The following is a 14,456-nucleotide window of genomic DNA, read 5'->3' as shown; positions in this document are numbered from 1 at the left end:
CTGAGTGGGATTAGGGGCTGGGGGCTGAGTTTTCTTTTGGGGGTAATGAAAATGTTCTAAAATGAACTGCAGTCATGAATGCACAGCTCAGTGAATATATCAAAAGCCGTCAAATTGTACGCTTTAAGTGGGTGATATATATAGTATGTTAATTATATCTCAGAGCTATTAAAAAGTTAGATAGATTTTGTACGTACTAAATTCAGTGAAGGGTAAGTTAAATCAACCTATTTTAATCATCTTTCTGGGTAAAGTCTGAATCATGCCTTTTTTTTTCACCATATTTATAAAATTTCACAAAATTGGAGAATTCTGGGTTTTTAGGTGGATTCCCAGTAAGCAGCCTTTTCATGCAGAGCACGAGAACCTTCTTGTATGTTTCATCGTCTCACCCTCAAGCGACAAATAGGCAAGTGTTTGAGAGTAGGTAAGTGAAACCACTCCTTGCTGAGGAGGAAGACGTCCCCCGCCAGCTTCCCCCGCCGTGGACCTGCCTCTCCCCATGAGGCCATGTTCGGCCAGCTTATCTTGGAGTTCCAAGGAGACACCTCCTCAACAGAGGAGATACTTGGCCCTGACCTTGCTTGTAGCAAACCTGGCTTAGATAAATCCACGTCCTTTGAATCCTGTATTTCTTCCCAGAGTTATTTCTACCCCAGCGTTCCATTTCAGCGTCTTTCTTTTCCTCGCCCTTTCACTGCACACATCATGCCTTGGAGAACTCTGCAGTGGGGAAGGACGCCGGACAACAGCAAGCTTTTATTCCATCAAAGTTTTTTTCTTTTTGAGGAAGATGAGCCCTGAGCTAACATCTGCTGCCAATCCTCCTCTTTTTGCTGAGGAAGACTGGCCCTGAGCTAACATCCATGCCCATCTTCCTCTACTTTATATGCGGGATGCCTGCCACAGCATGGCTTGACAAGCGGTTCCACGTCCGCACCTGGGATCTGAACCGGCGAACCCCGGGCTGCCGAAGCGGAACGTGTGCACTTAACCACTGAGCCACCGGGCTGGCCTTCCATCAAACTTTAATAAGGAGTTCCCTGCTTACTTGAGGCATCGCTATTTATTCGAAATCCAGACTTCCTGCAGGTGCTAAATAATTGCAATATTCTGCATATTTATAGCAATTTGTAGATGTAAAATGTGCAAAGAACTCATCAGCGTCTAAGCCCAGGAAGGCGGCACTGTCTTTTGTGGCTGTGGTATGCTATGCCCAGGACCCAAAACAGAGCTCAGCACATCCTAGGCACTCAGAAACTATTTGTTGAATGAATGTGTGAGTATAAATTTGCAGCCATCATATGGGATATAGGAAACGTTCCAGGATTTCTTCAAAAAATCAAAATAGGGGCCAGCCCCGTGGCCTAGTGGTTAAGTTCGACGTGCTCTGCTTTGGTGGCCCAGGTTCAGTTCCTGGGCCTAGACTTACACCCTTTGTTGGTGGCCCTGCTGTGGTGGCATCCAACATACAAAGCAGAGGAAGATTGGCACAGATGTTCGCTCAGGGCCAATCTTCCTCAGCAAAAACAAACAAACAAAAAAACACACTCAAAAAACAGACTTAAGGCTAGGAGTTCAACTAGCACTCTTCAGAGCTCTGAACAGGGAAGAAGATGGCATTCCATAAAGACAACGGGAGAAAACGAAATTGGACTTTGCTCAATTACGTGCCAGTGGTGGGAACTGCTTGTTTCTCATTCTACTCTAAACAGATCTTAACATAGTCCCTGTTTGGAAGTGGAAAAAGCCAGTGTAGCTTCCCACGTCTATGGAGAAATCTGTATCCTAGTGAAGGAAGTGGAATTTGAGAAGCCCTGGCTTCCAGCCCGACGCTCAGCCGTCGGTAAGAAGCGCTGTGTACTAGGCACATGCAGTGCTGGGTAATTAGAAGCAGACGAGATGCAGCCTCCTGTTCTGCGTGGCCCTTGCAGAGATGCAGCCTCCACCGATGGTGTGGGGTGTGAGGAAGTCATGAGGCACGTGAAATGTGCACAGTCTGGCCTCCCTTGGCTGTCCAGTACCTACGGATCACACTTTCCCTCCGTAGTCTAACCGATTAATGCATCCAAAGAGGAAACCAATTGGCTAAGAGTTTCAGTTAATCGAAAAGAGATTAAATCTGTAAGACATAATTTTGCCTCCCTCTTTTTATGTTTATTACTGCCATAAAGAATAAGCAGCTAGCTGCTGAAATTAAAATGAGTTGGCATATTGACTTCCTAGATTTGAAATCCTTCATGGCGAGTGTTTTCCTACCGAGCCAACAGTAGTAAATATAAGTGCCAGAGGATATTCGGAATGACCCTAGGATACAAGGATAGTCAATGTCTGAAGACCTGGCTTCTGGTCACAACTCTGATGACAGCCGTGTGAGCCCGGGCAACGCTGTGGGGCGGGTGGTGGTGATAGTCTGGAGTTAAAAGGGCAGACCCACCAGCAGCCTCCCCTACATCCGTTCTGCTCTTCCCCTTATCAACACAACTCTGATTCTGCCTGGGATGGTGATAAGCCAGCTAAAAAAAACGGCATTTCATCCTTCCGTGAAGCCATGGGTGGCCCTCCGACGTAAGTATGGTTCATGTGTTTCAGCTGAGGATGACCAACTCCTCACAATTTGCCTAGACTTTCTCCATTTCAGCCATGAAAGTCCTGCACCCTGGGAGACCCCTTAGTCCTGGACAAACTGGGGCGGTTGGTCATCGTAGTAGAAGGCTCTTTGAAAGAGGCAGACGCAGCTGGCAAGTGTCATTTCCCATTTGTCTGTCCCCCTCTGGGTGCATGGGGTGTGGACTCCAAACTAGAAGTGACTGTGAAGGAACAAGTGTCAAGACAAGAGCCACAGAAAGAAGTTGATATGAAGAACTGATAACTAGGTATAAAGATGTCAACTACGTAACTGAAAGGGAAAAAGGGAACTCTGAGTGTATCTTGAAGGTGGCGACCTAATGAAGTGGCTGCTATTTCTAGGGATGGGTGGGGGACAAAGTGAAGAGGTGGGAGTGTTTGAAAATGAGGAACTTGGAGGAGCCCAAACTCCACGAGGTGGGGGGCTGTTTGTGTGTCAGAAAAATAGCAGACAAAAAGCTCCTGCCTCCAAAGGGAACTGAGGATACAGGAGTAAAAAAGCGTTGCTAGAATAGAGCTTACAGGAACGGGGAACAGGTGGAGATCCGAGGGGAAGAAAGCTGGAGGAGAAAGTCCTTCCTGCCTCTTCCAACCTTGCACGCTTTGTGCCACCCATTGGAAGATGCTAAGAGGGAGCCAGTTGGCTACACAAGTGTGAACGGCAGGTCGCAGCCCCCAAAAGACAAAGCCCAGTATAGGATGGGCTTGGAGCCCAGAGGCCGTAACCTCCTCTCTAGACACTCCCGCTGGTCACAGCCTAGAGGAGGAATTCACTACACCAACTTTTGTGTTGTTTTCTTGCCTTTTCTTAGGCTTTTAGCACATACGCATGCCACTCTGAATAATAAGGTTCGATTTTACCTGTTTTTAAGCTTTTTACGATTGCAATTATACTGTCTATGGTCTATCACATCTGGCTTTTTACGTTCGAGCTGTTCTGTAGACACATCCATATTTGGCTGGCGGTGGGAGTTCATTCATTTCTAGTTCTTTATAGGATTCCGTTGTAGGAACAGGCCACATTTTATTCATTCAGTTGTTGATGGACATTTTAAGCTACCACTCTAAGAGCACTTCCTGTATACGTATCCTGGAGCCCAAGAGCACACGCTCCTCTAAGGTGCTTCTCAAAGCGTGGTCCACAGATCAGCATTACCTGGGAACTCATTAGAGAGGCAGATTCCGGAGTTCTACCCCAGGCCTCCTGGCTCAGATTCTGGGGCTGGGGCCCAGAAGCCCTCCGGGGGAGTCTGATGCTCGGCAAAGTTTGAGAAGCGCTGTTACCGTTGTGCATCCAGAAGGCCGATGCAATGTTCATATTTTCTAGATAACATCAAACTACTTTCCAAAGTCATTGCACCAATCTATGCTCCCACCAGTAGTGTCCTGAGCTCCCATTGCCCCATATCTTTGCCATCATTTGCCTAGGTCGTGTTTTGAAACTCCTGCCAATCTGGAGGTGGAAAGGCATCTCACAGTTTTAATAGGCGCTTGCATGACCTCTAATGAGGTTGAACACCTTTTTCCGGACATTTATCAGCCGTTCAGACTTCCTCTTTTGTGAAGTGTCTGTTTGAGCCTTTTGCCCATTTTCCTATTGGGTTTCCCGTTTTGTCTCATCACTCTGAAGTTCTTTAAATGTTTGGAGAACCCACCTTTGTTGGTTATATTTGTTGCAGATATGTTCTCCTGCTCTTAGAGTGGCCTTCCTGCTTTCATTTTCTTTGTGTCACTGTACTTTGACCAACGACATCTTAATTTTAACTTAGATTTGTCACTGTTTTTCTTTATAACTAGTGCTTTTGATGACTTGTGTAAGAAATCGCCGTCTACCCCAAAGTCAGGAAGATATCCTTCTCTAATATCTTCTTAGAAAGAAGACTTCTTTGTAGCCTTGCCTTTCCCATTGAATTCTTTAATCCACCTGGAATTGCTCTTTACAGATGATGTAAGGTAGGGATTCCACTTATTTTTCTTTTTGCATAGAAATACCTAATTTTCTTAGCACCTTTGATGGAAAAATCTGTCTTCCTCCACAGCCCTCCATTGCTGCTCTTGGCATAAACTGAGCGTTGCTGTGTCCACAGATCTGCTTCCGAGCTCTCCGTTCTGCTCGTTGGTCATCTGTGTACACCTGAATCGACGTCACCCTGCGTGCCATGCCCTAGCTTCTAGTGCCACTCACGCAGGAAAGATTCTTCCTCTCTGGGGGCCCTCAAGTGCAGTCGCTCCCTTGCCCCATCTCCTCACGGTCAGGAGGAGTTAACAAGGTTGTCTATAGTTCTGCCATTGCTCACGTGTCTTCATGCCCTCTCCCCACACTCCATCCCGACCTGTTGACGTCCCCCACTTCCTTCAAGGCTCCTGCAAAGCCGACACCTCTGCTCGCTGCAGCCGGAAGCAATCCCTTCCTGCTCCGGCACAGCCTGTCAGCAGGATGACCGCAGGAGTTTGCCGGGGCTGCCACGACACAGCCCCACAGACTTGGAAGCTCAAACCACAGACATTTATTGCTTCACGGTTCTGGAGGCCAGAAGTCTGAGACCAAGGCGTCAGCAGGGCGGTGCTCCCTCTAAAGGCTCTAGGAGAGGATCTGTTCCAGGCCTCTCCCCCACCTTCTGGTGGTTCCTCGGCTTGTGGCAGCGTCACTCCAGTCTTCCCGTGGCGCGCTCCCTGCCACGTACATGTCTGCGTCCAAATTTCCCCTTTTGATAAGGACACTGGTGAAGTTGGATTCAGGGCCCACTGCGCTCCAGGATGGTTTCCCTTTAACTAATTACACCTGCAGTGACCCCGTTTCCAAACAGGATCACCTTTTGAGGTCCTAGGGGGAGGGTTTCAACATAGGAATTTGGCAAGGACACAGCTCAACCCATAACGATAACCATATAATTGACCGTCTGAAACTGGGCCACTTCTGAGAGCGGACTGGGGCCCTGGTTATAACTACACCAGGCGCACGGGCATCAACGGTGAGCGCTCTGGAGGATCCGGGACGTGTGGGTCACCCTGCATTCATGTCATGTGAACGCTTAACTTCGGCACTGGCTCTGTAAGATGGCTATGACCCCAAAGAACAGAAGACCCAACTCGACGTGGCTCCACACCAAGGGGATTTACGATCTTACATATAAGAACTCTGGGGAAAGGGCAGTCCTGGGATGACTGAGTCAGTGACTCAGTGATGCCATCAAGGACTCGGTTTCTCCCTGCCATTTGGCTCCTCTGTCCTTGATGGATTGACCCTCATGATTTCGAGGTGGCTGCAGGGGCCTAGGCCCCCAAACTTCACAAACCAGGATCCAGAGGCCACTTTTGCTTCGTGCATCTCTTTTTAGGAAAAAAGACACTTTTCTCAGGGGCTCTCTGCTCCAGCCCACTTCCCCTCATGTCTCGTTGGCCAAAATTACACCGCATGCCCATGTTCAAACCACTTCCTGGCAAGAGGCTGAGACCACCATGCTTTTCAGCATGGGCTCGGCTCTGCTGAAGTTGATAGAAAGAGGGTATCTGGACAAAAATCTGGGTTCTCTTGGCAAGAAAAGGAGGAGGATGGTGTGGGGGGCTGCTGGGTAGGCAACCAAATGCATCTGCTACGACAGAGCAAAGAAGAGAATTCTGGAGACCAGCAGTGTGTAAGGTACTGGCAGAAGGAGAGATTTTCACGGCTGGGTGTGAAAGCAAAAACTAGGAACCAAGCATCTCTACGGTGTTATTCTTTCTAGACCGTTTATTAAGTGCAAGGTTTTGGGAAGTTGGCAGCAGTGTTCACGTCTCATAAGGTGGAAGGTGTGATAATTGAGAAGGTCAGATAGTTTCGCTTATTGCCCTGGTCTGAAATCATTTCACACCAGATTGCTCTGCAATGCAGCCTTACTAAAGAGTGCCGGTGAGAAAAAAGGCAATCATTAAAAATGATTGTTACCAGGCAACAAGCTAGCATCGCAAGAATTGTATAAAAGGAACTTAAATGGACCACAAAAGTCAATCATGAAAAAAAGGGAGCACTGGAGAGAAAAAGAATATTAGAAAGTTGTTCCGGTTTCTGCTACATTTCATTTTAAAAACGACACTGCTTCTGATTAGAAATGCAACATACGTTCACCATTGTAGAAAATTAGGAAAATGTATATAAAAAAAGAAACTAATCGCATGCATAATCTCACCGACTACTTTTAATAGCTTGGTGCATTTCCTTCAACACACATGCACACGCGCGCACACACACACTCAGTTTCATATCTTGCTTTTTTCATTTCACTTTCTGTAGTATTTCCCCATGTTATTAAAAATCCTTAGTTGACAGCCTTTTAAATAACTGCATAGCATGTGCATTGATCAATTACTCTTTGCAAAACACCATAAATTTGTGCTTTGGAAGGACTATCTCAGGAGAAAGGGAAGTGAGAGGAGAACCCAAGAGCCAAGATTCCTCCCTGTTCTTCTCTGTTGAATTTTGAAGTCAGACCAAAGGTTGAGAAGCCCTCCAACCTCTTCTCCAGTTTGCGGAAAATAAATGCGTGGGGCGAGGACGGGGTGCCAGGAACGTCTCTGAATTTTTTCTTTGTGGGACCCTGTGCATTGATTTGTGCTGCAACCCGTAAAGCAAAACACAAAACTTTCCAATTATTAGTGGCATTTTTTTCAAGATCAGCCATCGAGCTGCTGGGCACTTCCTGAAATAATCGTGAGCGGGCCCTCAGCTGTGCCTTAAATTTCCTCCCTTAACTCGTGTGATGGATCCTTAGGAAGTACTGTAAAGCCATTATCAGAATCATCTCTTCTTTTAGAGTGTCCTTTTTTTAATTTAAAAAAAAAATCTCACAATAGCAAAGGTCCAGAAGTACTTTTTAACTGCCATGGTAGGATTTCCCCCTGCTATTTAACCACAGCGCTCGCTAAGCTAGACTATCCACACAGCCAAAGTGAATAAATTCCGGTCATTTAACTCTGTTAACCTTTCAGGAATGGGTAGGCATTGCCCATCACAAATCAAGTCACACTATCTGGTCCTTAGGTTTACTTTCTTTGTGAGAAGAGCGTCTGCCCTCTTGGGTTCAAGCACTGTTCTGATCATTTAATGAGAAGATGCTACTTGTCCCTCATCCTTCCCGGTGTGGGTACCATCTGTTTTAGATCACAAGTCTCCCGCTGTATCCAAGGCAGGCCAAGATCTACGCTTTGAAGTACGCTGTCTACCATGCTAGGCCAAGGATGATGCCTTTACAATGAAGCGCTATATCTTGATTCATCTGATTTTCCAAGCTCATGCTGTGTACTGGTTTTGGGTGGACTTCTGCCCTCGAATGTGAATGAACAGAACTCAAGTCTTCTTTGAGCCAAGTTTTTTCCTTTCCTTTTTTTTTAAAAAAATGTTTTTATTAAACTTTAATGAAAAAGAACGTGCTTCCACTCAGAGGCAGAAAAGCCTAGGACTGTTCCTCCTCATGCCTGATAGCAGCCACGGCATCTGGATAAAAAGGCCATTTCTCTCTGCCACGGGACAATCCACACGCAGGCCCACAGATACCAGGCCTGGTCCCCGGGGAGATGAGGATTTGTCTGGGGAAGTGATGGCTTGGTGTTCTGGCCTGTGTCTTCTGTTTAAAAAGAGAAGCCAAACCTCATACTTAGAGACAAATGGATAATGCAGAATGAGTTACTGGTTAATGCAGAACAGCAACACTGGAGAAACAGAAAGAGACAAAGGAGCTGAGATGGAGGGAAATGGGATTTTTGCTTTTCTCTTCCATCCTCCTACTACGTACCTACATAAAAAAATAATTTCACTGGGTCTTGTTGGTTTCTCAAATAGAACAAGGAAGGGGGCTGCATGCCGGAGACCCCTGCTCTCGGCCCGCGGAGCCGGCACATTCCAGCTGCCTGCACCAGGCAGCCAGGCGTGGCTCTTGTCTGTCTGTCTGCACGTCCCCGGGGCCCAGGCGTCTTGTTGGCTGGTGAGAGGGGCTGGGGGAGCCTCTCTGCTCAGGCCTCTGGGAAGCTCTTCCTGCTTAGAAAAGAGGTTTTGTCTGACTCCTTTTTTGGCCTCTGAGGCCCCAAAGGGAGTGATTAATAGAGAAGCACCTCGAGATTTCAATAGAGCAGCAGCGTGAGCTCCCAGACCCGGCCAGGCCTTTGTTCAGCCATAAAGCCGGATGGGCTGGGGGCTGGGAACCGAGGCCTCAGCCTGCCTGGTCTGGTCTCTGCCGCCAACCTCACGACCCGAGCCTGTCTGGGCGGATTAGCAGGGGCTTTCTCCGCCAAGGCGGGCCGGCAAAGGGGGCCGCTGGGCCTTGCAAAGCGCCTGGGCTGCGGCAGGGGGCCGGAGACCCTGGTTTTCTGCTGTGAAATCCCGCAGATGAGAGCAAAGGCACAAGAGGCAGGGCTGGGAAGGGGCAGGCTTCCGGGCAAGCCAGGAGGGCTCCCCAGTGGAGGTGCCAAAGCAGGCTGGCAAACAGGGCCACAGCTCTGGGTCAGCCTTCGCTGAACTCTGGGCAGGCTGAGTGGGCTCCTGTGACAACAGAAGCCAGGGCGGGCTTGGAAAGTGAAAGGAAGATGACAAGGCACGGTGAATTGAAACAGAAGGGAAAGCACCAGCCGGCAGGCCCAGGCCTGGACACCATCGTTGGTGTGGATCCCACGGTGGCTTGATGCTTCCTGGAGCTGCATTTGTCCCTGAGGCTCAACGGGGGGATTAGAAGGTTGTTCGGGTCACATTAGAGTGAGGACAAATGAGGACCTCCTCAGCACTCAGGCCTCTTACCTTCATTCCTTTAACAACTGCCGAGTGCCTGCTGGGATGGCAGCATCTCAGCTAGATTCAAGGCAGGGGCTCAGCAGCATCTGGGGCACCTCTGCCCGGCTCTGAACACGTTAGGAGGCTCCATACAGAGGCAAATACCACCGCGGCCAATGGCGACTTCACCCGAGCGCATCAGTGTCTCAGGACAAGTTGCCAGAGGCCGCAGAGCACAGGGGTTGAAGTGGGGGAGTGTCTCAGTCAGCTCACCCCTACGACAAAGATCCCCCAGACTGGGTACATTTACTTTTCACAGACGCTGGGAAGTCCAAGATCAAGGTGCCGGCAGGTCAGAGTCTGCGGACGGACGGCCCTCTGTCCTCTTCCTGGTTTGCAGAGGACTGCCTGCCTTGCCTCTGTGTACTTACAGGAGGGAGGGAGGGAGAGATTGCTCTCCTTTCTCTTCTTACAAGGGTACTCCTCCCATTCTCCCCCATGACCTAATGACCTCCCAAAGGTCCCACCTCCAAATGCCATCACACTGCAGATTAGGGTTTCAACAGACAAAACTGTGGAGGGAGTAAAGGCCTGCCCCTCATAAGCCACGAGGCCTTGTGCAAGTGACGTGGCCTCTCTCTGCTTCAGTGTCAAGTGTCCCTCGTTAATGGCTTTACGTGGCTTTACAGGATGCAAATTCAGCCTGTCAGGTACCAGGAGACCCAACTCAAAATGGTCTAAACAATGGGAAAATGTCTCAGTCTACACAACTGAGACCCGAGTGTGGATGGAATTTGGGGTGGAATTTTCGACCCCATGGCTCCAGCTCCCTGAGCCGATGATGAGGCTGGCCCTGCTCTCCTCTTGTGGCAGCCTGGAAGTCTAATGGCCGAATCACTCCAGGCCACCCACAGCAAATCCTCTCCCACAGCATCTGGAGATGGAAAGGCCACCTCTTCTCGTGGCTGCCTCTTAGAAGATAGGAACTCTTTTCCAGAATCTTCTACCAGATATTTCTTCAAATTGGAGGTCTGATCTTTCTTGAACAGCTCAGGGAATGGCAGACAGTGAGTGACTTAGATTCCTTAATCATTCACTGTGTGGGTCACCATCCATGGTACAGACCCATCTGGGCCCACCCGAGCTGGGCTCAGCCCCCACGCCCCCTGACAGTTCCATAACAGGTGAGGGCTACACGGGATATGGTCCACTTATAAGGGACCGCTGGAAAGAGTTGTCTCACCAGATCCTGCGAGCTATCCCATGAGGCGGGTGCCACTGCCGTCCCCATTTTAAAGATGAGGAAACGGAGGCTCGTTGAGACGCACAGGCAGGTAGGAAGCACTGGGGCTGAGGGAAAGCCCCAGGCACTGGAATCTAGCCCTCAACCTCACACCCACTTCACAGTGTAGACAGGTCACAGAGTCAGGACACTGAGCTCATTAGGGGCAAACCAACCAACCAACCAAAACCCACCTTCGAGATTCGGCAGAGTGAGATCATACAAGAGTACTCTGGCCACCATTCTGCACAGTTCCTTCCTGCTACTTTTATTGTGTAATGTTAACACTTCCCCCCAACCTTTAAAAATTGAGAAACGTGACACACACACAGAAAGATGCACATATCCTGTGAACAATGGTGCATCAGTTTTCTATTGCTGCGTAACAAATGACCACAGATTTAGCAGCTTAAGACAACACACGTGTATTATCTCAGTTTCCGTGGGGCAGGAGTCTGGGCACGGCTGACCCGGGTCATCTGCTCAGGGTCTCAGGCAGCTACAATCCAGGTGCCGGTCTGGCTGTGTTCTAATCTGGAGGCTTAAGTGGGCAAGAATGCTCTTTCAAGCTCATTCAGGTTGTTAGCAGACGCGTGTCCTTGTGGCTGTGAGACTGAGGGCCCCTGATTCTTCCTGGCTGTTGGCTAGAGATGGCTCTCAGGTCCTAGAGGCCACCTGTGGTCCCCTGCCTCGTGAACTCTTCAGGCGCCGTTCACAACACGGTGGTTTGCTCCTGCAAGGCCAACAGGAGAGTCCTTGTTTCCAATTGTCTTGGGATCATGGGCATGACATCCATTACCTTTTTCACATGATGTAACCCAGTCAATGCAATGCCACCCCATCCCCTTTGCTGAATTCTTTTGGTTAGAAGCGTGCCACAGTCCCTTCCACACTCAAGGGGAGACGATGCAGCTTGTGATTCACTGGGGGTCACCTTACGGTGTGTTTGTCTAAGCGGAACCCAGATTAAGAAACTGAACTTTGTCTACCATCCCGGAAGTCTAGCTGACCCACCTCGGATCCACTTTGTGTAAGACCAGTGTTGAGTTGCAGCCGGCTCATGAGAGCTGACTGTTAAATATTCAGGAATTCGTTGAGCTGGCGGTTAAACACAGACAATACCAAAAATTAAATGATATAAACTTACAGTGAAATCAGTTCTATTGAGAACAAGGCCGCAAAACTCATTACTTCCTAATGATTTTACTATGACCTATGTTCAAGGTTATTTATATCGATTGTATCTGGATCCTAGAAATACTTTTCGCAACTCCTAGCCCAGGTACTTTGTGTTGGTAGCTCAAAATCAGCCATCAGAGAAAATATTTACACTGTGCAAATCTGAAAATGCTATAATTCAGAGCCCGAGGGCCAAATCTGGCCCTTGCTCAAGCTAAGAATGGTTTTTCCATTTTTAAAGGTTTGTAAAAAATAAAACAAAACAAAGGATATGTGCCAGAGACCATATGTGTCTGGCAAAGCCTAAAATATTTACTATCCAGCCCTTTGTGGAAAACATTTGCCAAGTCCTACTCTAGACATAAGAAAGTAATGGAGAAAAATAATAATGTAGTTAAACTTAAAATTTTTTGTGTCTGGTCTTTAGCCATTATATTGTGAATAGCACAAAATATGGAGGAAATATTCATCTAATATTGGAAAATGATGATTCAATGCAGGAAAGAAATTGCTCACAACACCGATGAATAAAGATCTATGTCTTTTTGGCTTCATTTCCGTCTTACTCATTAATGCAATATCAACCAAGGTGCATATCACATATTCCGTTTAATGACAGCAAGTTTAGTGGGCAACTAGTTCATGGGTTGGGAGCCATTATATCAGTATAATTTGTAATAAGTGTATGTACGTATGCACTCCTCCTCTAGCCAGTTTTTAACAGGTACCATCAGCCTGATCTTGAGAGTAGTACTTCCCGGCTTTCCTTTATAACGTAACCACTTTTAGCTTTTTTCTCTCCCCTAGATGTGACCCATCTCCCTTACAGCCTGGAGCAGGGTCCAGCATATAGTTTAGGTATTTAAAAAATGTTGCTGAGGTGGGCAAACTGCTGAGGAATACTCATTTTTCAGAGCAACCAGCAGTTAGCAAATCAACTGGGAGCCTTTACGATCGAAGGGCAGAAAAAGTCACGGGGAAGTTTGTTGGTTGGCTTTTCAACGTGAGCCTCCTCAAAACCTGTTAGACTCAACGGTATAAAGTCAAAGCAAAGAAAACACCCCAACAGCCATAATAACAACTACCATAGATGTAAAGAACTTAGCGTGGGCCCAATAGTGTTTTTCATGTAGAATCTCATCAATAAAATCTATGCAGAAGGGGATAGAATAAAAAACCGTAAACATCTCTTGAATATTTGAATAATTCACTGATTTCACCATCTATTCGCCTATTTATTACACACACCCGGAGCATCTTAGGGCGCACGGACACAAGCCCAGCGGGGACGCCCTCTGGGCACTTAAACCCCCACGTGGGGGGAGGCGGCGGCCCGCAGCCCCTGCAGCCGGGCCCGCAGCGCGGACTCCTTGCACGCGCATCACACGCCGGCCGCGGTACCCACGTGGACGGCTGGAGGCCCCTCCCGCGGAGTCACCGAGCCTCGGCCAGCCCCGCACGTGTGACCTTTGCGGGCCGCCCCACCCTCGCCGGGACCCCGGGGCGGTCACGAGGACGCAACCGACCCACGCCCGGCTCCCTACCCAGCAGACCGGAAGGCGCGTCATGACGCGTTGTGCGCAGGCGCGACGTGCAGCGCGGAGCGCGCGGCCGCCGCCAGGAGGCGCTTCGGGGCCGCCGGCGCCGTGGGGGAGGGGAGGCCGCAGCGCCGGGACCGGACCACGTGCGCACCACGTGGCGCCCCCGGCAGCCCCGGACTGCGGTAGGGCGGCCAGACCGGCCACGCACCGCGCAGCCAGCAGCCCGCGAAGACGAAGGGATGGATCTCCCAGTTGGCGCCCCGCTGACCTCTGACCTCCGACCGCACTACCTTTAGGGTTACCCCTCGCCGGCGGCCGCGCGGTGTGTTTATAAACAGAGCTCCCGGCGGGGCCCAAACCCCGGATCGCGGATTCGCGCCCGGGGAAGCGGAGCCTGCCGCGCATGCGCCGTGCCCCTTCCACGCGGCTCCTCCTGCGCATGCGCACTGGCGGGTGGGGCGGGCCGCTATGTCGGGGCGTGGTCCAGCGGCCGGGAAGAGGATGGGGGCGGCCGGGAAGAGCTGGGCGGGGCGGTTGCCTGGCTACTCCGAGCCGGGTCCTCCCTGGGAAAGTGGGGCGCAGGTGGGTGGTCGCGCAGGTGAAGTGCTGACCTGCCCTGGCTGCTCTTCCTGGCCCAGATTGCCCTCCTCGCCCCCCCCCCCCCCGGCAGTCTCCACGTGGCCGATAAGGAGACCCTTCAAACTCACCAGTTCCCCCGTGCTGATGAATGGGGCAACAAAATGGGGTATTTGCACGCCGTGGAACAGTGTTCAGCCTTAAAAAGCAACGAAGTAAATTTTGTGTTATGTGTATTTTATCACAATAAATAAGGGAAGGAAATTCTGACACAGTGCTGCCGCCTGGATGAACCTGGAAGACGTTTTGCTAAGTGAAATAAGCCAGACGCAAAAGGACAGTGTATGATTCCACTTTATACGAGGTAGCTAGAACAGGCAGTTCCATAGAGACAGAAAGCAGCATGGTGGGCCCCAGGGGTTGGGGGTTAGTGTTTAATGGGGACAGAGTTTCAGTTTGGGAAGATGGGAAAGCTCTGGAGATGGATGATGGTGATAGTTGCACAAGAATGTAA

At 49.5% G+C, this 14,456-nt stretch overlaps 1 long non-coding RNA gene across 3 annotated transcripts; it reads right to left on the bottom strand.

The window, feature by feature from the left end:
* Nucleotides 1-10,893: 10,893 nt before the first annotated feature.
* Nucleotides 10,894-13,809, bottom strand: LOC106781509 (uncharacterized). Of its 3 annotated transcripts, none has more exons than XR_002812121.2 (3): nucleotides 13,370-13,809; nucleotides 11,661-11,744; nucleotides 10,894-11,379 (listed from the first exon to the last, which is right to left on the bottom strand). It is a non-coding gene; the product is annotated as an uncharacterized lncRNA (long non-coding RNA). The 3 variants fall into 3 exon arrangements; XR_002812124.2 differs by having other exon boundaries at nucleotides 13,657-13,805; XR_002812123.2 differs by having other exon boundaries at nucleotides 13,635-13,762.
* Nucleotides 13,810-14,456: the final 647 nt, after the last annotated feature.

This window comes from Equus caballus, chromosome 13 (assembly GCF_041296265.1).
Source record: "Equus caballus isolate H_3958 breed thoroughbred chromosome 13, TB-T2T, whole genome shotgun sequence".
Classification (NCBI taxonomy): Eukaryota; Metazoa; Chordata; class Mammalia; order Perissodactyla; family Equidae; genus Equus; species Equus caballus.
Note: the sequence above shows the minus strand (reverse complement) of the source record. Positions and strands in the feature narration are given on the sequence as shown.